This window comes from Hyla sarda, chromosome 6 (genome assembly GCF_029499605.1).
Source record: "Hyla sarda isolate aHylSar1 chromosome 6, aHylSar1.hap1, whole genome shotgun sequence".
NCBI lineage: Eukaryota > Metazoa > Chordata > Amphibia > Anura > Hylidae > Hyla > Hyla sarda.
Genome location: NC_079194.1, coordinates 64,839,170 through 64,863,841, shown reverse-complemented (window position 1 = coordinate 64,863,841; position 24,672 = coordinate 64,839,170). Strand labels below are relative to the sequence as shown.

Sequence of the window (24,672 nt, the reverse complement as noted above, 5' to 3'; positions counted from 1 at the left end):
AGGAGCAGGGGCAGCTAGAGGAGCTACAGGGTGATGAGGAAGATGAGACAGAGGACCCAGACACACCATGGTAGTATGCAGTGGAGATGGAGACAGGGAGTCCCTCCGAGTCACTTGCACAAATGGCATAATGCATGCTCCCTTGCTTGCATACTAACTGTTGAATTGTCTCCATTTGGAAGTGGGATGATTTCGGGCTCTCCACCTTGTTAGACCCACGTTACCGGCGTAAAATGGGGGCCTTTTTTACACTTACTGAGAGGGAGGACAAACTGACCTGCTACAGAGACATCCTACTTAGTCAGTTGGTCAGTTCAGTCAGTTGATCTGTGCCATTGTCCATCCTCTTACAGTTCTGACTGGGGGGGGGGGGGGAGTTCATGTGAATGAGACAGGTTCTGTCTATTGTTGTCTATGTCCATCAGTCCTGCCATAAAGCATATCACTAAATGCAGTTAAAACAGCTCAGGCAAGATGACAGCCCCATAGTAATATAAAAAAAAAAAAAGAAATAAAAAATTGCAATAAAAAAATTGCAAACATTTAAAAAAAAGAACATATTTTTATATCTGGCTCTAATCATATATACAGGGTGCGCCATTTATATGGATACACCTTAATAAAATGGGAATGGTTGGTGATATTAACTTCCAGTTTGTGGCACATTAGTATATGTGAGGGGGGAAACTTTTCAAGATGGGCGGTGACCATGGCGGACATTTTGAAGTTAGCCATTTTGAATCCAACTTTTGTTTTTTCAATAGGAAGAGGGTCATGTGACACATCAAACTTATTGGGAATTTCACAAGAAAAACAATGATGTGCTTGGTTTTAATGTAACTTTATTTTTTCATGAGTTATTTACAAGTTTCTGACCACTTATAAAATGTGTTCATTGTGCTGCCCATTGTGTTGGATTGTCAATGCAATCCTCTTCTCCCACTCTTCACACACTGATAGCAACACTGCAGGAGAAATGCTAGCACAGGATTCCAGTATCCGTAGTTTCAGGTGTTGCAGAATGGGCAAAACAAAAATTGGAACAGGACCCTCAGTTTACGCAGAAGATTTTGTTCAGTGATGAGGCAAACTTTTATGTGAATGGTGACGTTAACAAACAAAACCCCCGCTATTGGTCTGACACTAACCCCCATTGGATAGATCCCTCTAAGACTGTTGGAACACAAGAATTGATGGTATGGTGTGGTATATGGGGTACAAAGAGAGTGGGGCCATTCTTCATCAATGGAAACCTCAAGGCCACTGGATATGTGAAATTGCTACATGATGATGTGTTTCCCTCTTTATGCACTGAAGCTGGCACGTTCCCTGAGTTTTTCCAGCAAGATGGTGACCACCACATTATGGGTGTCAGGTCCTAGATGAACAGTTTCCTGGAAAGTGGATTGGTCGTCGTGGGCCAGTTGAATGGCCCCCAAGGTCTCCTGATCTGACCCCCTTAGACTTTTATCTTTGGGGTCATCTGAAGGCAATTGTCTATGCTGTGAAGATACGAGATGTGCAATGGGCAGCACATTGAACACATTTTATAAGTGATCAGAAACTTGTAAATAACTCATGAAAGAATAAAGTTATGTTAAAACCAAGCACATCATTGTTTTTCTTGTGAGATTCCCAATAAGTTTGATGTGTCACATGACCCTCTTCCTATTGAAAAAACAAAAGTTGGATTCAAAATGGCCGACTTCAAAATGGCCACCACCCATCTTGAAAAGTTTCCCCCCTCACATATACTAATGTGCCACAAACAGGAAGTTAATATCACCAACCATTCCCATTTTATTAAGGTGTATCCATATAAATGGCCAACCCTGAATATATATATATATATATATATATATATATGCAGTTAACACATTAACTTCATGGCGATGGCCATTTCATGCATATCGTGCTTCCTTGTGGCCTCATATCCCTTTTATACAAAACTTTCCTTGTACATTAACAATCAATACTGTACCTTAATTTAAAAAAAATATAGATACAAGTCAAATAAGCACAATTTTTTTTTAACCAGCACATCAGGAGTTAACAACTAATAGGAAGGAAACGTGCTGAGATTGCTACAACTGAGCAATCCCAGAGCGTTTATCTGTAGGATTAATTTGGTTTCTTTTTGAAGTAATAATAATTTGTGCCTCTGATACATAATGGTTTCACATTAGGGAACCCAGGGAATCTCAAACAATGTGCATCATTATTATTCATTTGTGCAATTAAAATCATTAAATCATTTCTGCAGAGGTCTAATTGTTTTCCCATATAGTAATAAGCAGTCACAGACTAATGCATAAACAATAAATATATATATATATATAAGATGAGATGAGGCTGTTAATTACTAGGGCATTGGAATCTAAAATATATGTGCTAGCTGAAAAAGACGTCAAATTGTTCTGGACAGTTAACTCTTTACCATCCTACAGTCAATGCGAATGTGCTTTTTGTGGCCTCAGAATGTTTATGGGGGTACTCCTGGGGAAAAAAAAATTCAAAGCAACTGGTGCCAGAAAATTTGACAGATTTGTAAATTACTTCTATTTAAAAATCTTAACTCTTCCAGTACTTATCAGCTGCTGTATGCTCCAGAAGAAGTTGAGTAGTTCTTTTCAGTCTGACCCCAGTGCTCTCTGATGCCACCTCTTTCCATGTAAGGAACTGTCCAGAGTTGGAGCATATCCCCATAGCAAACCTTTCTTGCTCTGGACAGTTCCTGACACGAACAGAGGTGTCAGCAGAGAGCACTGTGATCAGACTGGAAAGAACTACAAAACTTCCTCTGGAGCATACAGCAGCTGATAAGTACTAGAAGGCTTAAGATTTTTAAACAGAAGTACCCCTTCAAGGATATTTCTCAATTCCTGGATAATCAAATGTTTACTTTAGAGTTATATGTTTACATAAAGGGGTACTCCACTCCCCAGCATACGTAACATTTAGTGCCGAATGTTAGGAGCAGGTTTCGGGGGTCGCACGTCCCCTTGTGATGTCACACTCTGCCCCTCGAGTTGGGAAGTCACGCCCCCTCAATGCAAGTCTATGTGAGGGGGTGTGACGGCCCTCACATCCCTTCCCATAGACTTGCATTGAGGGGGTGGGCGTGATGTCATGAGGGGCGAGGCAACCCCCCGAAGCCCACTCCCAGCATTCGGAACGTAATGTTCCGAATGCTGGGGAATGGAGTAACCCTTTAATAAACTGTATAACCAGAATTACGTTAGTGTGTAAATTTTAAATTGCATCATGAACCTACTGTATATGTCTATTAGAGATGAGCGAACTTACAGTAAATTCGATTCGTCACAAACTTTTCGGCTCGGCAGTTGATGACTTATCCTGCGTAAATTAGTTCAGCCTTGAGGTGCTCCGGTGGGCTGGAAAAGGTGGATACATTCCTAGGAAAGAGTCTCCTAGGACTGTAGCCACCTTTTCCAACCCACCGGAGCACCTGAAAGCTGAACTAATTTATGCAGGAAAAGTCATCAACTGCCAAGCCGAGAAGTTCGTGACGAATCGAATTTACTGTAAGTTCGCTCATCTCTACTGTCTATGTATGTGTCTTCTATGTGATAAAAACAATAAAATAAGATATTGAACTGTAAAATCCCAAGGTTATTGGATTACGGATTCTGGGTCTGATTCAAGTAGTGGGGGGACAATAGGTGGCCCTCAATAACCTTGCAGCCCAAGATTTTGTTGGTCTCTGAATGTATAGGTGTCCTATGATGCCCCGAAGTACTGAAGATCTGTCCTCACTGAACTGAAGAAATAACCTCTCCAAGGTCCACTGTTTGTTTCCAGAGGTGAAATCATTATCTAAAAATATGTTATTGTTCTTGGCCAACCAAGCATCCCATGGTAGAACTCCAAGAAGCCAACCACTGACTAAATGAATACTACAAATGATAAAAGTTCTCTAAAGGATTGACAATATCGTGGTCTACCATCCTCTAGCCGGGCAAAGATAACCATAAGTTGGTGGACAAATTGACAAGGGCTTAAAGTATAACTCATCCATTTATAAAATGTAACGTTTACAGATGGAGATGTTTTGGTTCGAGCGACATCACTTTTTTTATATTTTTGTTGATGTATTGTATTTGTTGCATTTTTATCGCACCATTTTGAGGTACATATATTTATAATATATATATATATAAAAAACTTGTTGAGGGGGTGGGACAGCAATTATTTTTACAATAACATAGCTGTGTCACGGCTTGTATTTTGTGTTTTTTTTTTTGCGGCAGGAACTATAGATGACTTTTTCACCATTTTGGGGCATCTGTAACATTTTGATCACTATTATGGGGGTTTATGTGATTGAATGATTGCCAGTACTATACATTGCAATATTTCTATTGGCAGGGACTTATAAATATGCTAAGATGGCAGTTCTGTGAGCCTTCCGTAGGCACCCAGCTGAAATGACAACTTATTGGCACCCCTTAATGGCATGGCAGGTGAGGGCCGATAGGCTGACAGAATGAATACCTTTCCTGTGTCTAGCTGACCAGTTGTAAAAGTCGCTAATGAGAGGGGCATCTAAAGGGTTAAATTGTTGGGATTGGAGTTCTCCATGAACACAGCAGTGGCCGCAGCAGCCTGGCTATGTGTATTGGCCTCACTCTAGCCACCGATCTCCCAGGTACAGTGATTGTACCCAGAATATAATTTTAGTGTATATAACTCTGTCAAGGAGCATAATGTGGAAGTAAAATAAAATAAAAAGTTGGGCGTATTCCGTATGGCGCCTGCCCAAGCAGCATAAAGCAACCTTCGCTCATTAAAGATATATACTATATGTCATAGAATTAAAGAGTTAATGATAAAAAAATATATATAAATTGTCCAGATTAACTATGTCTGCTGCACCAGAATTGTTTAGACACAAGAAAAAACAGCACCAAATAGTTGTTTGTTGTATTGTAATTCTCATGATATGTACTGGGGGCCGGGGGTCTATGACCTGTTAAATCAGTATAGCTCCATAACTACTTATACAAGAAGAACTGAGACCAAGAGCAATTGCTACTGAATAATATACAAATTTTACTAATATGATATAAAAAAATTAAAGGGTCACTACATGTGACTATATACGATAACGATAGAATACCAAATCTGTGTTATTTACAGCAGTACAAATGAGATGTGATCAGACTAAACCACAATACGTAGGTGAGACAGGTAAAGCAGTCATTTATCCTAATGGATCTCTATGAGGGAGATTTATCAAAACGTGTGCAGAGGAAGAGTGGTGCAGTTGCCCATAGCAACCAATCAGATTGCTTCTTTCATTTTCCACAGGCCTCTTTAGAGGCCTGTGGAAAATGAAAGAAGCGATCTGATTGGTTGCTATGGGCAACTGCACCACTCTTCCTCTGCACGGGTTTTGATAAATCTCCCCCTATATGTTCAGTGAGGTCAGGAGAATGATATAGAGGCTCTATATGGTATGCAAAGTGAGGTAAACGGGGGTCAAATGGCCCCTCTATGCTTGTATTAGAGCTACCTGCTCTGTCATATGTAAACCAATGCATACAAATAACATGCCCAGAGTTGATAAAGATCCTTACTTACCCATAATGGAAACCTGTCTCCACCGTCCCAACGTACGTTTCGTCACCCGACTTTCTCAAGGGACCCAGAATTGTTTGCCCAAAATGTGTCAGAATTGTGGTGCACAGCAAACACAACATATTTAGTATACATGGTCATGATGGGGCGTAGCTTACCGTGAAAGGTATGTGGCTAACCTGAAAAAGGGGCGTGACTACTAGAAGTTTAGTTTTAGATGTGATGAAACTTTGGTGCGCACTTTTGACATAGAACAAGCCAACTAATAGTTAGCTTAAACCTAGACTGGAGTCACTGGGATAAATTTGGCGCATGTCCATTGCTGAATGTCCAGTGGTTAACACTGGAATGGTGTAAAATTTAAGGGTAAATAAAGTAATTTTTTTTTTCAGCCTGAACAAAATTTGGTAAAATTCCCAGGAAAACCCATTGAAATATTAGAATTCTGTCTTCCTTCTGTTAAGCAGCTTACTACATCCCGATTTCTTACTGAGTTTAATGTTTAGATGTAGGCAATGATCTCCTAAGCTTTTTCTTAGTGGTGGCTCCAGGTAACTAGAATTTTATTATTGAAATCTATGGCTGTCTAAAGCAGTGTTTTTTAAACAGTGCGTCTCCAGCTGTAGAAAAGCTACAACTCCCAGCATGCCCAGACATACCCAGGGGGCTGTCTGAGCAAGTTGGGAGTTGTTGTTTTGCAACGGCTGGATATATATTGTTTGGAAAACACTGGTCTAAAGGGAAGGAGGGGTTTTGGTACACTGTGTCGGGAAAGAGCTCCCAAATCTATAAATACGTATAAAAAAAAAAAATAAATCAGCTCAGAGTTTTGGACCTAAAGAACAACACAATGATAAACTGTGGAATTCACTTTAAAGGGGTACTCCGGCCCTGAGATATCTTATCCCCTATCCAAAAGATAGGGGTTAAGATGTGTCACCAGGGGGTCCCGCCAATGGGGACTCCAGCAATCTTGTATTCGCCACTCACCTGTTTGAGCTGCACGCCACAGTGCCAGCTCACAAACAGCCGGGTGGTGACCATGGGGCCGGAGTATCGTGACGTAATGACTCCGCCCCCATGTGACGTCACCCCCCCGCTATGCAAGTCTATGGGAGGGGTTGTCACGCCCCCTCCCATAGACTTGCATAGCGGAGGCAGGGGTGATGTCACACGGGGCGGAGCCATGATGTCACAATACTCTGGCCCCGTGGTCGCCACCCGGCTGTTTGTGAGCTGGCACCGCGGCGTGCATCTCAAACAGGTGGTTGGCGAATACATGATTTCGGGGGTCCCCAGCGGCGGGACCCCCACGGTGAGACATCTTATCCCCTATCCTTTGGATAGGGGATAAGATGTCTCAGGGCTGGAGTACCCCTTTAAGGGATGTCAACAGTCTTACACGGTAAATATATAGTTTGTGACTGCGCTCCTTTTAAGTAGATGCATATTAATAATGCAGCGATCAATACCATATAGGCTGTATATTTGCTTTACATCAGTCTACTTGTGGTACATAAAGAATAATAACATCAAATGTCAATAACCAGCATAATGGATGGTCGATTATCTCATTTCTGGGCACTTGACGTGCAGGTAGGTCTGAATCGAGAAGGCCGGTCGGGAAGTTGTTGCTGACACAAATTGAGTGTGTGCCCTGCATTAATTCTGCCCCATGAATAATTTGTTATGAAACAGGACGCTTTCAAGGCAAATAACATACAAGATATTCTTCATGTCAATATTAGTTTTTCCTTTTGCAATAAATTAGCAAAGAATTCTAACATAACATTCTAACATTATGTGGTATTGAGTGCAGAATGAAACACAAGGCCACAACATAACAAATGTGAAAATAGGGAAAGAGTCTGACGACTTTCTGAATGCATTGTATTATAATATTTATAGCTTTATAGCAACTTTATAAGAACTTTTACTGTCTGTACTCCACAAGTACTCTGGAGAAATTTATTTTTCAAAAGTGTTTTCAAAAGAACTGGTGCCAGAAAGTTATACAGATTTGTAAATTACTTCTATTTAACCCCTTGAACCCCTTGGGTACTCTGCTGCTCAGCGTTTGAAACAAACTGTTCCAAACGCTGGAGACGGCACCGAGAGCTTGTGACGTCACACCCCCTCCCATATACTTGCATTGAGGGGGTGGGATGTGACATCATGAGGGGGCGGGGCTATGACGTCACAAGTTCCCGGCGGTGGCTCCAGCGTTTGGAACAGTTTGTTCCAAACGCTGAGCAGTGGAGTACCTCTTTAATGACTCATTTTATTTTTGCAATTTTGTTTTTTCCTCCTTGTCTTCTAAAAATCATAACTCTTTTATATTTTTATCCACAGATGAGTATGAGGACTTGTTTTTTGCACGACCAGTTTCCCTTTGTAATGACCAGGGATGTGGAAATCCTATAGCCCGACGCCCGGGACAAGTAGTTTTGGGCGCCGGGCAGGTGAATTGTTTATAGATTTAGCCCTGTATCGGGCTAGCAGGGACAGACAGACTTCTCCCTTATTTTTCTTTAATGTCGGTGTGAGGTGCAGCAGCGGATGGAAGTCTCCACCTCACACCGGGCTCAGTGTGTATGGAGGGGGCGGCGGCCTCCAGCTGACTGCAGAGCCCCCTTATCTCCCCTCCTGGAGGATGGACGGAGCTCAGAAGACACAGCAGGGTGAGAGAAAGGACGTAGACAGCTCCGTGCACAGCTCCATCCCCCGCACTCAGCTCTATCCCTCCCCCTCCCCTGCTCTGTCTAGACAGGACCTAATCCACCACGGGGAGGTTGCTTGTTTGCACGGGGAAAACACAGAGCAGGGGGAGGGGGAGGACGGAAATCTCACCTCACACCGGCCGGGACTACAGCTCTGATGTCCACTCATGGCGACTCAGGTGAGGAGACCGAGAATACAGGCGACAGGAGGGGTGGTTGTATATGTATGGTGTGAGTGTATGTGTGATGTGTGTATGTAATGTATGATGGGGGGGGGGGCAGCGGCAGGTGTATGTATGATGTGTGCATATGTATGGTGTATATCAGTGTTTCCCAACCAGGGTGCCTCCAGCTGTTGCAAAACTACAACTCCCAGCATGCCCTGGGCATGCTGGGAGTTGTAGTTTTGCAACAGCTGGAGGCACCCTGGTTGGGAAACACTGGTGGATATGTATGGTGTGAGTGTATGTGTGTATGATGTCTATGTGTGATGTGTATGTAATGTATGATGTCTGTGTGATGTGTATGTAATGTATGATGTCTATGTGTGATGTGTATGTAATGTATGATGTGTGTATAATGTCTATGTGTGATGTGTATGTAATGTATGATGTGTGTATGATGTCTATGTGTGATGTGTATGTAATGTATGATGTGTGTATGATGTCTATGTGTGATGTGTATGTAATGTATGATGTGTGTATAATGTCTATGTGTGATGTGTATGTAATGTATAATGTGTGTATAATGTCTATGTGTGATGTGTATGTAATGTATAATGTGTGTATAATGTCTATGTGTGATGTGTATGTAATGTATGATGTGTGTATGATGTCTAAGTGTGATGTGTATGTGATGTATGATGTGGGGTGGGCAGCGGCAGGTGTATGTATGATGTGTGCATATGTATGGTGTATATGTATGGTGTGAGTGTATGTGTGTATGTAATGTATGATGTGGGGGGGGCAGTGGCAGGTGTGTGTGTGTATGTATATGGGGGCAGTGGCTGGTGCATGTATGATATGTGTATGCATGAATGTTTTGTATAGGAGCAGACGGGCATTAGGGCAGTTGTGCCATCTAATTTTATTTATTTTTAGTGGCACCCGCACTAAATTGCACCCCCAGAATCCCGCCCCCTTCATACTCACCTGACGACCAAGAGCCCCACGGATGCAGACAAACACGCCCGAACCAAAACTACAACTCCCAGCATGTTGAACCATAACCTAAACTGTAGAACTATAAAGTGCAACATGCTGGGAGTTGTAGTTTTGGTTTGGGTCAGCTGCAGAGCTATAGGCTGCATCAGGGCATGCTGGGTGTTGTAGTTACTAACTGTAATTCCCAGTATTCCTTGACACATCCTATGGGATTCCTTGACACAAACCAAAACTACAACTCCCAGCATGTTACACAATAACCCTATACAGTGCAACATGCTGCAACACCCACACAACCATAGGCTGTATCAGGGCATGCTGGGAGTTGTAGTTATCTAGTAACTAAATGCAACTTCCAGCATTTTCTGACACAAAATGCACCATATAAACTGGAGAAGCAGAAACCCCCCAGTAACACATAAGTCCCTATTGAGACTGAAAAAAAGTGATTAAAATATTTTAAAAAGTGCGTATACATGTGAATAAGCCCCTTTCCTAATAAAAGTTTCCAATTTTCTTTAAATAAAAATAATGTACAAAAATAAACATAAGTGGTATCGCTGCATGTGGAAATGTCCAGACTATTAAAATATAATGTTAATTAAACCGTACGGTGAACGGTGTAAATGTAAAAAATAGTCCAGAATTGCTCATTTTTGGTCACTTCATATGAGAAATTTTTTATAAGGTGATCAAAAAGTTACATGTAGACTTTTCTGGGCTCGGGTGTAAGAGGAAATACAGCTCTCCGGCCGCTAATATCCTGGCATACTGCGATCACCTATTAACCCATTAGATCACCGCTGTCAGCAGTGACTAAAGGAATCTTATATCCATCCCTGGTGGTCTAGTGGGGGGGATCAGACTATTTTGGTGGAAATTATTTTATCTGCCAGGACAAGTGGATTTTCTTGAGGGACAAGTAGATTGTGTTCCGCTTTAGTCCCTTGGACAAGTAGTTTTTTTTTAAATTTCCACACCCCTGAATGACATCACTAATTTTACCATAAAATGTATGGCACAACCAAAAAAATACTATTTATGTTGGGAAATTGAAAAGAAAACGCAATTTTGCGGTCAGGTGTATGCAGCTTTATCCAATCATAGCTTATCTCACACTGAACTGCTCTGGGCTGTGTGTAGCTGAATGAGGGTGGAAGTTCTCACTTGTATGGCTCCAGATGATGTCACACCTGCTGGGGAACGCCTCTTCCCAGTCTGTGAATCTGACTGAGCAATAAGTACAGAGCAATATCAAGGTAGAAAACTAACAAATAATAAAAATAAAGGCAGGGGGTGGTTTATCATGATGGGGCAGAGAACTGGGAGGAGTATAACATTTAACAAGATCATGACAGGTACTCTTTCAGTCTGACCACAGTGCTCTCGAATGCTGACACCTCTGTCTGTGTTAGGAACTGTTTGGAGCAGGATAGGTTTGCTATGGGGATTTGCTCCTACTCTGTACAGTTCCTGACACAAACAGAGGTGTCAGCAGAGAGCACTGTGGTCATACTGGAAAGAACTACTCAACTTTCTCTGCAGTATAAGCAGCTGATAAGTACTGTAAGTATTAAGATTTTTATATAGAAGTAATTTACAAATCTGTTTAACTTTCTGCCACCAGTTTATTTGAAAGCATTTTTTTTCTTGTTTTACACTGGAGTTCTACTTTAAGAACCGCAATTTGCAAGTTCCGTCAAATACCGTATAATCTGTTTGCAGAACACTGTGCAAAGAGAAGTGGCTAAAACAAAACGGAGTAATTGAGAAATAAGGTAAAACAGATTTAAGAGCATTATAATTTACTGCCATAAACGCTGTTTAATAAGCTTTATAGGATTACATTTTCCATGGCGCATTATAGTCTTACTTCAAGGCTAAGTTGACATTAGGTTAATATCCCATAATGTGATTTAGCACAAGTGACTGTCATGACGGATGTCTATCAGTTATGCAATTCATTTCCATAGAAATAAATGGTTACACTGCAGTGATTGTTAACCCGTGTTAACCCACAGAATTTAGCATTTAGGGATGACATAGCCCTTTACTCCTCTACTAAAATAGGGTTTTAGCCCTAAAAAACTGGTGAACAAGAGAATATACAGATTCCCTATAGTACATATGGAATAATTATAGGGGGATTACCTTAAAGGGAAGCTAGCATAAGATTTTACCATTCATAACACAAGGCAACACCTTATATATGTAAAAAATTTTCCTCAACATCCTCGGGGGACATTCCTGCGGGTAGGGATGGTGAGGATATGAAGTTTGAACTCTTCCCCTGCTGGTCCTGAAAGTTGTCCCCTGGGAGGAGAGCTATACTTACCTAGTCCTGTCTGCTGCACTGTAATCACACCACCTCAGCGTGATTAACAGCACTCGTCACTGCTCTGCTCCCTAAGCAAATGGAGCAGAGATATGATGCAGGCCGTGCCCGGGCTGTCAATTACATGGAGGGGGCGTGAATACAGCCAAAGCAGCAAACTAGGTAGGTATAGCTCCCACCTAGGGGACAACTTGCAGGGAAAGCAGGGGACACTTTTAAACTATATATCCTTACCATCCCTGCTGCCAGTAATGTCTCCCGGGGATGGAGAGGAAGAAGACATATATAACACGTTGCCAAGAGTTATATATGGTAAAATCGCATGCTAGGTTCCCTTTTAGGGATAAACGTTGTTTGTATACAGAAAGGAAAAATAAGTTAAAAGTATGAATAAATAAATAGGTCTGAAATATATCACCTATAGCACACTATAATAACATTCCTAAAATAAAAAATAGAGGGCTTATAAACTGACTGCTATCTTGTGCTTTACAATTCCTATTATAGTGCACTGTTAGGTAATATATTTCAGAGATTTATGTAACATAGTTCATAAGGTTGAAAAAAGACCAGAATCCATCAAGTTCAACCCATGTCCCTAATGAGTCCCTACTGAGTTGATCCAGAGGAAGGCAAAAAACCCTCATACTAGAGGTAAAAATTCCTTCCCGATTCCAAATATGGCATCAGAATTAATCCCTCGATCAATGTTCTGTCCCTATAAATCTAGTATCCATAACCAGCGATGTTATTATTCTCCAAAAATGCATCCGGGCCCCTTTTAAACCCTTTTACAGAGTTCACCATGACCACCTCCTCATGCAGAGAATTCCACAGTCTCACTACTCTTATAGTAAAGAACCCCCATCTGTGCTGGTGTAGAAACCTTCTTTCCTCTAAACCTAGAGGATGCCCCCTTGTTATACATACAATCCTGGGTATACATAGATCATGGGGGAGATCTCTGTACTGTCCCCTGATATATTTATACATAGTTATTGTCACGCCGAGTGCTCCAGGTCCCGCGGCTTCCCCGGAGCGCTCGCGGCGTGCTTCTGTTTGCAGCGCTCCGGTCGGCACCGCTGACCGTGAGCGCTACTTCCTTGTTCTCGGAGGGGACGCGATCCGAGGTGCGGGACGTGCCCTCTCTCGGATCGCGTCCCGTGTCTCTCACCCACCACGTCCTCCTTCACTGCCCTCTCCTCCACTGCTCTCTAGGGCACGCGCGCGCCGACTCTATGAAATTTAAAGGGCCAGTGCACCACTAATTGGTGCCTGGCCCAATCAGTTCAAAACATATAAAAGCCCACTTCCCCTTCCTGTCCTTGCCAGATCTTGTTGCCCTAGTGCCCTGAGAAAGCGTTTTGTGTATGCCAAGCCTGTGTATCCAGACCCTTGCCGTTGCCCCTGACTACGAACCATTGCTGCCTGCCCAGACCTTCTGCTACGTCCAACCTTGCTCTTGCCTTGTCCTTGTTTACCGCGCCTGTCTCAGCTGTCAGTGAGGTTGAGTCGCTATCGGGTGGAATGACCTAGGGGTTACCTGCCGCTGCAAGTCCATCCCGCTTTGCGGCGGGCTCTGGTGAAAACCAGTAACCCCTTAGATTCCGTTCCCCTGGTACGGCCCGTGCCATCACCTCACTGGCACAGAGGATCCACCTCCAGTGTCCTCTCCGCATACCAGTCCGGATCCTGACAGTTATTAGGTCTCCCCTAAGCCTTTTTTCTAAACTGATAACCCTAATTCTGCTAATCTTTCTGGGTACTGCAGTCCTCCCATTCCCCGTATTACTCTGGTTTCCTTGTCTTTGAACCCTCTCCAGCTCCACTATATCTTTCTTGTACACTGGTGCCCAGTACTGTAAACAGTATTCTATGTGTGGTCCGACTAGTGATTTGTATAGTGGTAGAATGATTTCCTTGTCGTGGGCATCTATGCCCCCTATTGATGCACCCCATGATTTTATTTGCCTTGGAAGCAGCTGCCCGACACTGGTCACTACAGCTAAATTTACTATTAACCTAGACTCCTAAATCCTTTTCCATATCAGTCGTCCCAAGTGTGCTCCCATTTAATACATAATCCCAGCCTGGATTTTTCTTCCCCATGTGCATTACCTTACATTTATCAGTGTTGAACCTCATCTGCCACTTCCCAGCCCAAACCTCCAACCTATCCAGATCCATTTGTAACAGTGCACTGTCCTGTATAGTGTTTACCGCTTTACAGAGTTTAGTATCATCTGCACAGATTTACTATTCAACCCCTCTATAAGGTTATTAATAAATATATTAAATAGAACAGGACCCAAGACGGACCCTTGTGGTACCCCACTAGTAACAGTCACCCAATCAGAATAAGTACCATTAATAACCACCCTCTGTTTACCATCACTGAGCCAGTTACTTACCCACTTGCACACATTCTCCCCCAGCCCCATCCTTCTCATTTTATGCACCAACCTTTTATGTGGCACCGTATCAAATGCTTTGGAAAAATCCAGATATACGACATCCAGTGATTGCCCCTGGTCCAGTCTGGAGCTCACCTCTTCATAAAAGCTTGTGGTAGCCCTTGGGAGGTGTATGGTAGTGGTGGTATGGTATTGGTATATGAGGGGTTAATGTTAACCCTATAGTTTGTGACGCCAGGCTGAGGGCTGGTATGCTGAGTCAATGCTCCGGCCTATCACTGCCCTTCCCAGTAACGATAGGTGCATGAAATGACTGAAGGTCCACAAAGAGATTGAACTTAAACTTGAACAACTTTACTTAAGTGTTTGCAGTATCCAAGGCACAGTAACAGTCTCATATAAACAGTCCTTATCTTGCATAGTGACTGGCAGTTGTTGCGGACCTTGAGCTAGTCATACAGTCTCTGAATTTAGGGTAGATATTTGCAGATCCGTCCGGATTTAGGGGTATTATTAGGTCCGGTGATGCTGCAGAGTGTCTGGGGATTGATACACTCTAGACATAGAATTGTTCAGCCGTTGCCGCAAGGCTTGGGCCTAACTCACTGCGTTAGTTGCTGCGCAGATCCTTCTCTCATGACAGCCCACGAGGTAAGAGAGCGAAACATGGCCGCCGCTCCCTTATATGGGCAGGGGGCGGAGCAAATCCGATTGGTCCGAACATCTGCCATTCACCATTACAGAGAGTAATGGGATTGCTTACGTCACAGGGCCTCCAAAGGTCCTTAAGCTTAATACCATAGAGTTCACCTAGTCACATGACCCACAGGTCCTGCAACGCTATGGCACAGGTAATTAACCATTTATTTACAGATATATCATTATATTTACATTAACCTTATATAGACCACTGGTCTATTAGTAGAAATAGAGGTGACAAGGGGTTAATTAAATGACAGGGATCCCTACGTCCTAGGGACTCTGGCTATGGTGACCCACAAATACATAGGTACCGTATAGGATGCAGTACCGGGACACCACAAACCCCCTTACTAAAGATAAGTCGGCCTCGATGTCTGTCCCCTGAGACAGAGGGACTAGGACTAGAACAGAATGCTATAGAACAGGATGATCTGTACTTTTGCTATACATCCTAAGTAGACTAAACACATTTACATATTTTTGATACCTTTCCTAGTATCTGGATTAGGCAATTAGAAATCTATCTAGACATATAAGGCTATCTAGACATTTAATGCTATCTAGACACTTAATGCTATTTAGACATTTAAAGCTATCTAGACATTTAAAGCTATCTAGACATTTAAAGCTATCTAGAAATTTAAAGAAGCTATCTATACTTTAGTTTCTAGCTTCCTATACAACTTTATCAAACTTATTATACATTTTGAAGCTTACTAGACAATTAGGTCTCACTAGACAATTAGATAGCTGCCTAAGACATTTTTATTAGCTCTCCACACAATTTTTATGAGGCTAAACTGAACATTAGTATAACTCTCTACACAGAAGGCTATCTAGACATTAGTACAGCTCTCTATACAGTAGCTTCAAGCTGACTAGGCATTTGTATTATCTCACACACAATAAGTTACCTGTTAGTTAGTACACGAAAGGTATACTGGCTAGCCGGAAGCTAGGTCACAGTAAGGGTGGCTGCTAGGGTCTATCGACTACACGCTACTTATCCCTAGAGCACTTTCAAAACAACCTTTCAAGGTTATTCTTAGGATTACGTGTTTAATTCTGTATTAGCAAGAGCACCTACTGGCCAGGCAGAACATCTCACACACGCAATGAAAGGAGAAAAGAAGTGTACCTAACAGTGGCAGGAATTGGGTATCAATATGCTACAATTCCTAAGTGTTTTCTTTTAAGTGAGATATAAAATTTTTTGATTTATGTACTAGAGAAATTTTGAGGTAGTACCATTTAAGTCAGTAATCTAGGGTACTATGAGTGCAAGTACTAGTTTAAGGGGAATCCTCCCTACTATTTTATGTTGAGAGAGGTGCTAGCGACGGGTGACAACAATAATTCTACCCTCGGAGGAGCCGAGGTGTCCCCTGCTGAGTTACCTACTAAACACCTTTAGTTTACTACACATTTTTATTTACAAGAATTATACGTATTTTTAGTATTGAGTGTACAAGTGCAGTACGTCGGTATTTTCCATGTACAACTCTAACTTACTTTTTACGTACATAGACATTAGACTATCTTTTCTATGTACAAACCGTACTTACTATTTATGTACACAGATACAAGGATATCTTTCTGTGTACAGAACCATATACATATTTACTATACATTTATCAACACTCCAACATGTTTCAGGTGCATTCACCCAATAAGTGCAACATTTATCATAAGAGTCCTTATGAAGCTGATCGTATATACATGAAGCAGGCGTGTAAGGATCAGCAGTCCACCTACACTAGGAGTCCAGAGAAAATATACAAATTGTCGTGTAAGGATCAGCAGTCCACCTACACTAGGAGTTCATAGGAAGGGAAAGGTAAACACGGCCTTACCACAAATCAGCCGGGTACAGTCCTTGATGAATCTCCTACAGGCTAGGAGTCTCTTGACCTATTAGTCAGGCACAGGCTTGGTGGTTACGTTGCTGAACTTTAAACTGGAACAACTTAGCACAGTCCAGCTAGGCACAATTCTTGAACTTGGTTGCTGTAAGACAAAATGGTTAGACAGAAAAACAATATGACGTTACTTTAGAGTCTCTTTAGAAGATGTTCTTCTTTACTCTTGTAGTACCTCTCTTGGTTCCTCTACATCTGCCAACATCAGGGAAGAACTTGACTCTTTACTGTACATAGAAGATGATGAACTTGACTCTTTGCTGTACATAGAAGATGATGAACTTGACTCTTGAAGCTCCTCCTCCTTGGGTGCGCTGGTGGAGGCTTTAGGAGCAGACCTTGTCGGCCTCAAGTTGAAGGGATCGGACTCCCAATCCGTCGACAGGAAATATTTGAAAGGAAGCTGTGTTGGGGCTGTTGGTCTGGTGACCGCCGCAGCCCATTCTCCACGAAGGCGCTGGACGGGGTTATACTCCACAATTTCACCCACCTCCAAGGTGTAGAACTTCTTATGGAGATATGGCCTTTGCACTGCTCGCCGGTTTACGAGGATGGTCTGGTCCTCCATTTGAGAGGAATTCAGATTAGTGTGCTAAATTAAAAGTGTAATAAAAATAAAAAAATAAAGGTGCTAGACACATAAAAATTATATGTACATGGTAAGGATTAGGTACTGAGTGATATATAAAAAATGTGTTTGTTGGATCTGACGGGTACACTTTTAATGCTTTATTTTTGTCATTTATTGCCCCCTTAACATTTTTGTTCATCCGTATTGGTTTTCTTTTAATTTTGACCCTTTCATTCCCATGAGGTATATACATCTTACAATGAGAATTTAAGATATTTTTAAAAGTCTCCCATTTAGTGTCAGTATTCTTGTTTTTGAGGACATTATCCCATTTTATATTGTTAAGGGCTTCTCTGAGTTGATCGAACTCTGCCTTCCTTAAGTTCATTGTTTTTGTGGCCCCTAGAGAGATTCCCTTATTAAAGAACAAGTTATAATGTATTATATTATGGTCACTATTTCCTAGGTATCCTTCTACTTGCACATTAGTCCAGTAGGGCACCCCCTCTGGTAAGGCCCTGCACAATTTAGGGAAGATAATTGTCTTTAGCTATAGTCAGAAACCTGTTTCCTTTATTAGATTCACAGGACTAAGTCCCCCATTATTATCACGTCATTTTGATTTGCTGCCTTGTTTATTTGCCTCAGTAATTGATCTTCTGCCTCTTCCATTATGTTTGGTGGCTTATAGCAAACCCCTATCAGGATTTTTAAAATTTTTATCTCCATATATTTCTACCCATAATTACTCCACATTATCGTTTCCCTCCCATATATCCTCCCGAAGTGCGGCCTTCAGACTCAATTTCACATACAGAAAAACTCCTCCCCCTTTCCGTTTTCTCCGATCCTTCATGAATAGAATATAACCCTGTATGTTGACCGCCCAGTCACAGCCATCATCCAACCAAGTCTCTATTATACCCACTATGTCATAATTTTCTTCAGACATCAACCACTCCAGTTCGTCAGTTTTATTGGACAGACTTCTGGCATTAGTCATCATGCAATTCAATGGTGTATGTTTTTTCTTCCTAAGAAGCCTATCCCTATTAACTATTCTAACCCCTCCCTCTGCTCCACCCCCAGGTACATTGATAAGTCCCCCCTCTCTATCTACACTAACTTCCCCCTCTATGTTGTAGGTTCCCTCCCCCCCAGTCCCTAGTTTAAACACTCCTCCACCCTTCTAGCCATATTCTCCCCAAGCACAGCTACACCCTCCCCATTGAGGTGCAGCCCGTCCCTACAGTGGAGCCGGTAACCGACAGTGAAGTTGGCCCAGTTCTCCATGAACCCAAACCCCTCCTTCCTACACCAGCTTCTGAGCCACTTGTTTACCTCCCTAATCTCACGCTGCCTCTCTGGTGTGTCTGGTGGTACAGGTAATATTTCAGAAAATATTACCTTGGAGGTCCTTGCCTTAAGCTTGCGGCCTAAGTCCCTGAAATCATTTTTAAGGACACTCTACCTGCCGCTCACTTTGTCATTGGTGCCAATATGTACCATGACTGCTGGATCCTCTCCAGCCCCACCAATCAACCTGTCAACTCGATCCGCGATGTGCCGAACTCGAGCTCCAGGAAGACAACGCACTGTTTGGCGATCCCGGTCTTTGTGACAGATTGCCCTGTCTGTCCCCCTAATAATAGAGTGCCCTACTACCAGTACCTGTGTGGCCTGCTCTGCACTCCTTCTTCCCTCCTTACTGGAGCAGACACCACCCTGGCGGTCAGAGGCAGTATCTTGGTGCAGTACTGCTAGCTCTAAAATGGTATCCCCTCATCTGCCAACAGGGCAAACTTGTTGGGGTGTGCCAGTTCAGGACTAGTCTCCCTAACACTTTTCCCTCTACCCATTTTCTAACTGTGACCCAGCTAGCTGCCTGACTGTCCTGCACCTCCGTCCCACCATCCTCCCCCACCTCTACCCCAGAGAGTACTTGCTCAGTGAGCAGTAGATTCCTCTCCAAGTTGTCAATGCTTCTCAATGTTGCCATTCGCTCATCTAGATCCAGGATCTGGGCTTCCAAACGAACAACTAGCACACATCTCGCACAGCAATATGCACCCTCAAACTGTTGTTCAAGGATTGCATAAATTGAACAGGATGTACACTGGACTGCATTTTCCAACATGGAGGCCATCTAGTTATGGGGATTTATCAGATTTACAGCAAAAACAGACTATTATTATTTAATATTACAATTAAATTCTCAGTAGACCTTCTGAGTTAAAGTCTCTACAGTGTAAGTAAAGTAACACTCACAGCGATCTCAAACACCTGCTTTCAAACTCTCAGATTTACAACTCTCTTACAGTTCTTCTCTTTCAAAGCAACCCTCAGTCAGAGCAAGCTCAGAATGATTCCCAAACTACAATTTTTACACCTGTGTCCAATCTACCCCTCCCCCTAGAGGCAGAGTGAAGAAAAATAAGGTGAAAAGGCTGTTTAATCCCTTAAGGACGCAGGACGTAAATGTACGTCCTGGTGCGGTGGTACTTAACGCACCAGGACGTACATCTACGTCCTGTGCATAACCGCGGGCATCGGAGCGATGCCCTTGTCATGCGCGGCTGATCCCGGCTGCTGATCGCGGGCGTCCGCCATTAACCCCTCAGATGCCGCGATCAATACAGATCCCGGCATCTGTGGCACTACGCGATTTCAATGAATGATTGGATCGCCCGCAGCGCTGCTGCGGGCATCCAATCATTCAGAAAGCCGCACGGAGGTCCCCTCACCTTCCTCCTTCCGGCTCCCGGTGTCTTCTGCTCTGGTCTGAGATCGAGCAGACCAGAACAGAAGATAACCGATAACACTGATCTGTTCTATGTCCTATACATAGAACAGATCAGTATTAGCAATCATGGTATTGCTATGAATAGTCCCCTAAGGGGACTATTCAAGTGTAAAAAAACAAAAAAAAAACAAATGTAAAAGTAAAAAAAAAGTGAAAAATCCCCTCCCCCAATAAAAAAGTAAAACGTCCGTTTTTTCCTATTTTACCCCCAAAAAGCATAAAAAATTAATTTATATAAATAAATAAACATATTTGGTATCGCCGCGTGCGTAAATGTCCGAACTATTAAAATAAAAAGTTAATGATCCTGTACGGTGAATGGGGTGAACGTAAAAAAAAAAAAAAAAAAAGTCCAAAATTGCTACTTTTTTCATACATTTTATTTTAAAAAAATTATAAAAAATGTATTAAAAGTTTTTTAAATGCAAATGTGGTATAAAAAAAAGTACAGATCATGGCGCAAAAAATTAGCCCTCATACCGCCGCTTATACGGAAAAATAAAAAAGTTATAGGTCATCAAAATAAAGGGATTATAAACGTACTAATTTGGTTAAAAAGTTTGTGATTTTTTTTAAGCACAACAATAATATAAAAGTATGTAATAATGGGTATCATTTTAATCGTATTGACCCTCAGAATAAAGAACACACATCATTTTTACCGTAAATTGTACGGCGTGAAAACGAAACCTTCCAAAATTAGCAAAATTGCATTTTTCTTTTTAATTTCCCCACAAAAATAGTGTTTCTTGGTTGTGGCATACATTTTATGATATAATGAGTGATGTCATTACAAAGGACAACTGATCATGCAAAAAACAAGCCCTCATACTAGTCTGGCGATGAAAATATAAAAGAGTTATGATTTTTAGAAGGCGAGGAGGAAAAAACTAAAACGTTAACCTTTAATTGTCTGAGTCTTTAAGGCCAAAATGGTCCTTAAGGGGTTAAAATAGCAGTGATCCCTCTATGTACAAATTTAAGTACTCACACAAATCACTCCAGTTCACAAGTTTATAATATTCACTCCACACCGCACAGCAGATATCTCAGATTTACAACTCTCTTACAGTTCCTCTCTTTTAAAGCAACTCTCAGTAAGAGCAAGCTCAGAATGAGTCCCAAACTACAATTTATACACCTGTGTCCAATCTACCCCTCCCCCTAGAGGCAGAGTGAAGAAACAAAAGGTGAAAAGGCTGTTTAAAATAGCAGTTAAATAAAGGTTAACGTTTTAGTTTTTTCCTCCTCGCCTTCTAAAAATCATAACTCTTTTATATTTTCATCGCCAGACTAGTATGAGGGCTTGTTTTTTGCGCGACCAGTTGTCCTTTGTAATGACATCACTCATTATATCATAAAATGTATGGCGCAACCAAAAAACACTATTTTTGTGGGGAAATTAAAACGAAAAACGCAATTTTGCTAATTTTGGAAGGTTTCGTTTTCACGCCGTACAATTTATGGTAAAAATGACGTGTGTTCTTTATTCTGAGGGTCAATACGATTAAAATTATACCCATTATTATATACTTTTATATTATTGTTGCGCTTAAAAAAAATCACAAACTTTTTAACCAAATTAGTACGTTTATAATCCCTTTATTTTGATGACCTATAACTTTTTTATTTTTCCGTATAAGCGGCGGTATGGGGGCTCATTTTTTGCGCCATGATCTGTACTTTTTTTTGATACCACATTGATACCATGATTGCTAATACTGATCTGTTCTATGTATAGGACATAGAACAGATCAGTGTTTTCGGTCATCTTCTGCTCTGGTCTGCTCGATCACAGACCAGAGCAGGAGACGCCGGGAGCCGCACGGAGGAAGGAGAGGGGACCTCCGTGCGGCGTTCTGAATGATCGGATTCCCGCAGCAGCGCTGCGGGCGATCCGCTCATTCATTCAAATCGCGCACTGCCGCAGATGCCGGGATCTGTATTGATCCCGGCACCTGAGGGGTTAATGGCGGACGCCCGCGAGATCGCGGGCGTCGGCCATTGCCGGCGGGTCCCTGGCTGCGATCAGCAGCCGGGATCAGCCGCGCATGACACGGGCATCGCTCCGATGCCCGCGGTTATGCTTAGGACGTAAATGTACGTCCTGGTGCGTTAAGTACCACCGCACCAGGGCGTACATTTACGTCCTGCGTCCTGCGTCCAGAATGAGTCCCAAACTACAATATATACACCTGTGTCCAATTTACTCCTCTCCCTAGCGGAGAGGTGAGAAAAAAGGTGAAAAGGCTGTTTAAAATAGCAGTGATCCCTCTATGTGCAAATTTAAGTACTCACACAAATCACTCCAGTTCACAAGTTTATAATATTCACTCCACACCGCACAGCAGATATCTCAGATTTACAACTCTCTTACAGTTCCTCTCTTTCAAAGCAACTCTCAGAGCAAAAGTGTTTCCATGTATTGTCCACTGGTCTTTTGTATTCTGACTGCTCTCCTGGTTAAAGGGGTACTCCGGTGGAAAACAAGTTTTTTTTCATATCAACTGGTGCCAGAAAGTTAAACAAAATTTGTAAATTACTTTGTAAAAAATCTTAACCCTTCCAGTACTTTTAAGCTGCTGTATACTACAGAGGAAGCTGAGTTGTTATTTTCTGTCTTTTTACAGTGCTCTCTGCTGACACCTCTGTCCTTGACAGGAACTGTCCAGAGCAGGAAAGGCTTGCTATGGGGATTTGCTCCTACTCTGGACAGTTCCTGACACAGACAGAGGTGTCAGCAGAGAGCACTGTGGTCAGACAGAGAAGAACTACACAACTTCTTCTGGAGCATACAACAGCTGATAAGTACTGGAAGGATTAAGATTTTTAATAGAAGTAATTTAGATATCTGTTTAACTTTCTGGAGCAAGTTGATATGAAAAAAATAAAAGAAAATATGTTTTCCACCAGAGTACCTCTTATAGACTTTTTACTCTTTTTCTAACTACTTTTCAGCCAATCCTCTAATTTGGGAACCACACGAGAATACAACTGGGAAGATTCACATAGCCTTATGATGGTTCTGGAGCTATGTCCGCTTGGAGAAACGCAGCCAGAACCAGGCAAAGTTCTAATAATATTTGGGGCTTTTCTTAGGAATTAAGGGGATATATGTATTGTTTAAGGGGGAGCAGGAGAATCTTATAGGGGTACTCCACTGGCCAGTGTTTGGAAGTAAATGTTCCGAATGCTGTTTTTGCACTGCTGGGGTCAGCCACGCCCCTCGTGACATCATAACCATGCCCCCTCAATTCAAGTCTATAGGAGGCCGTCACGCCCCCTCCCATAGACTTGCATTGAGGGGGCATGGCTGTGTTGTCACAAGGGGTGTGGCCGACCCCAGCAGTGCGAAAACAGCATTCGGAACATTTACTTCCGAACACTGGCCATTGAAGTACCCCTTAAATCTCTAAAGCCAGAGTTATCCAATTACCTTAAAGTGGTACTCCACCACTAGCATCTTATCCCCTATCCAAAGGATAGGGGGTAAGATGTCAGATCGCAGGAGTCCTGCCGCTGGGGACCCCTAGGATCTCCGCTGCAGCACTCTGCTATCATTACTGCACAGAGCATCCCCCTAGATCTGACATCTTATCCTCTATCCTTTGGATAGGGGATAAAATGCTAGGGGCGGAGTACCCCTTTAAGTTGCAGAAATCATTTTCATTCACAGCGTAGTTCTGACACAAGCTATCCAAGTTGCACAACATATTGCCTTGATGTCCGTCTTAGGAAAATAAATCATATTTGTCATCAGTTGGAGGCATTGTTCATAGGGGCCCGTGTGGTGATAGATGTTCATAGGGGCCTCTGTGGTGATAGATTCTCCCCAGTGGTATGATAAATCTGTGGCAGTGTCTGTTCTGTATATTTCATCATACCTCAAGGCTTGACTTAATTTCTGTCATTCCATAAGTGAGATTTCCCAGATACACACTACCCATATATTTACAGCTACGATCCACACTTCATTTTGGTTAAAAAAAAGCTCACTGTCTGTAATGAAGAAAGAAAAGTGTAAATGTGTTTGGAAGTAAATTAAACAGTTTTACCTTTTCACAACTCTTAAAAAGATTGTTCACACATCACGTAAAATTGGAGATTTTCCTAGTTTTAATAACAGAAAATATGGATTTTATTAAAGACAGGAGGCGAATATTATGCAATTCTTTCTTTAACCCCTTAAGGACTCAGCCCATTTGGGCCTTAAGGACTCAGACAATTTTATTTTTACATTTTTGTTTTTGCGTCTTGCCTTCTAAAAATCATAACTCTTTTATATTTTCATCCACAGACTAGTATGAGGGCTTGTTTTTTGCGCAATCAGTTGTCCTTTGTAATGACGTCACTCATTTTACCATGAAATGTATGGTGCAACCAAAAAATACTATTTGTGTGGGGAAATTGATAAGAAAACCGCAATTTAGCAAATTTTGGAAGG

The 24,672-nt window shown here is 42.1% G+C and overlaps 1 long non-coding RNA gene across 1 annotated transcript in view; it reads left to right on the top strand.

Annotated features, from left to right (window-relative positions):
• The first annotated feature begins 5,421 nt into the window (after positions 1-5,421).
• Positions 5,422-24,672, top strand: part of LOC130275711 (uncharacterized) — a 46,768-nt gene continuing 27,517 nt past the window's right edge. Inside the window, exons 1-2 of the long non-coding RNA XR_008844875.1 lie at positions 5,422-5,477; positions 11,210-11,262. This is a non-coding gene — a long non-coding RNA (uncharacterized LOC130275711). The remainder of the gene's footprint in view (positions 5,478-11,209; positions 11,263-24,672) is intronic.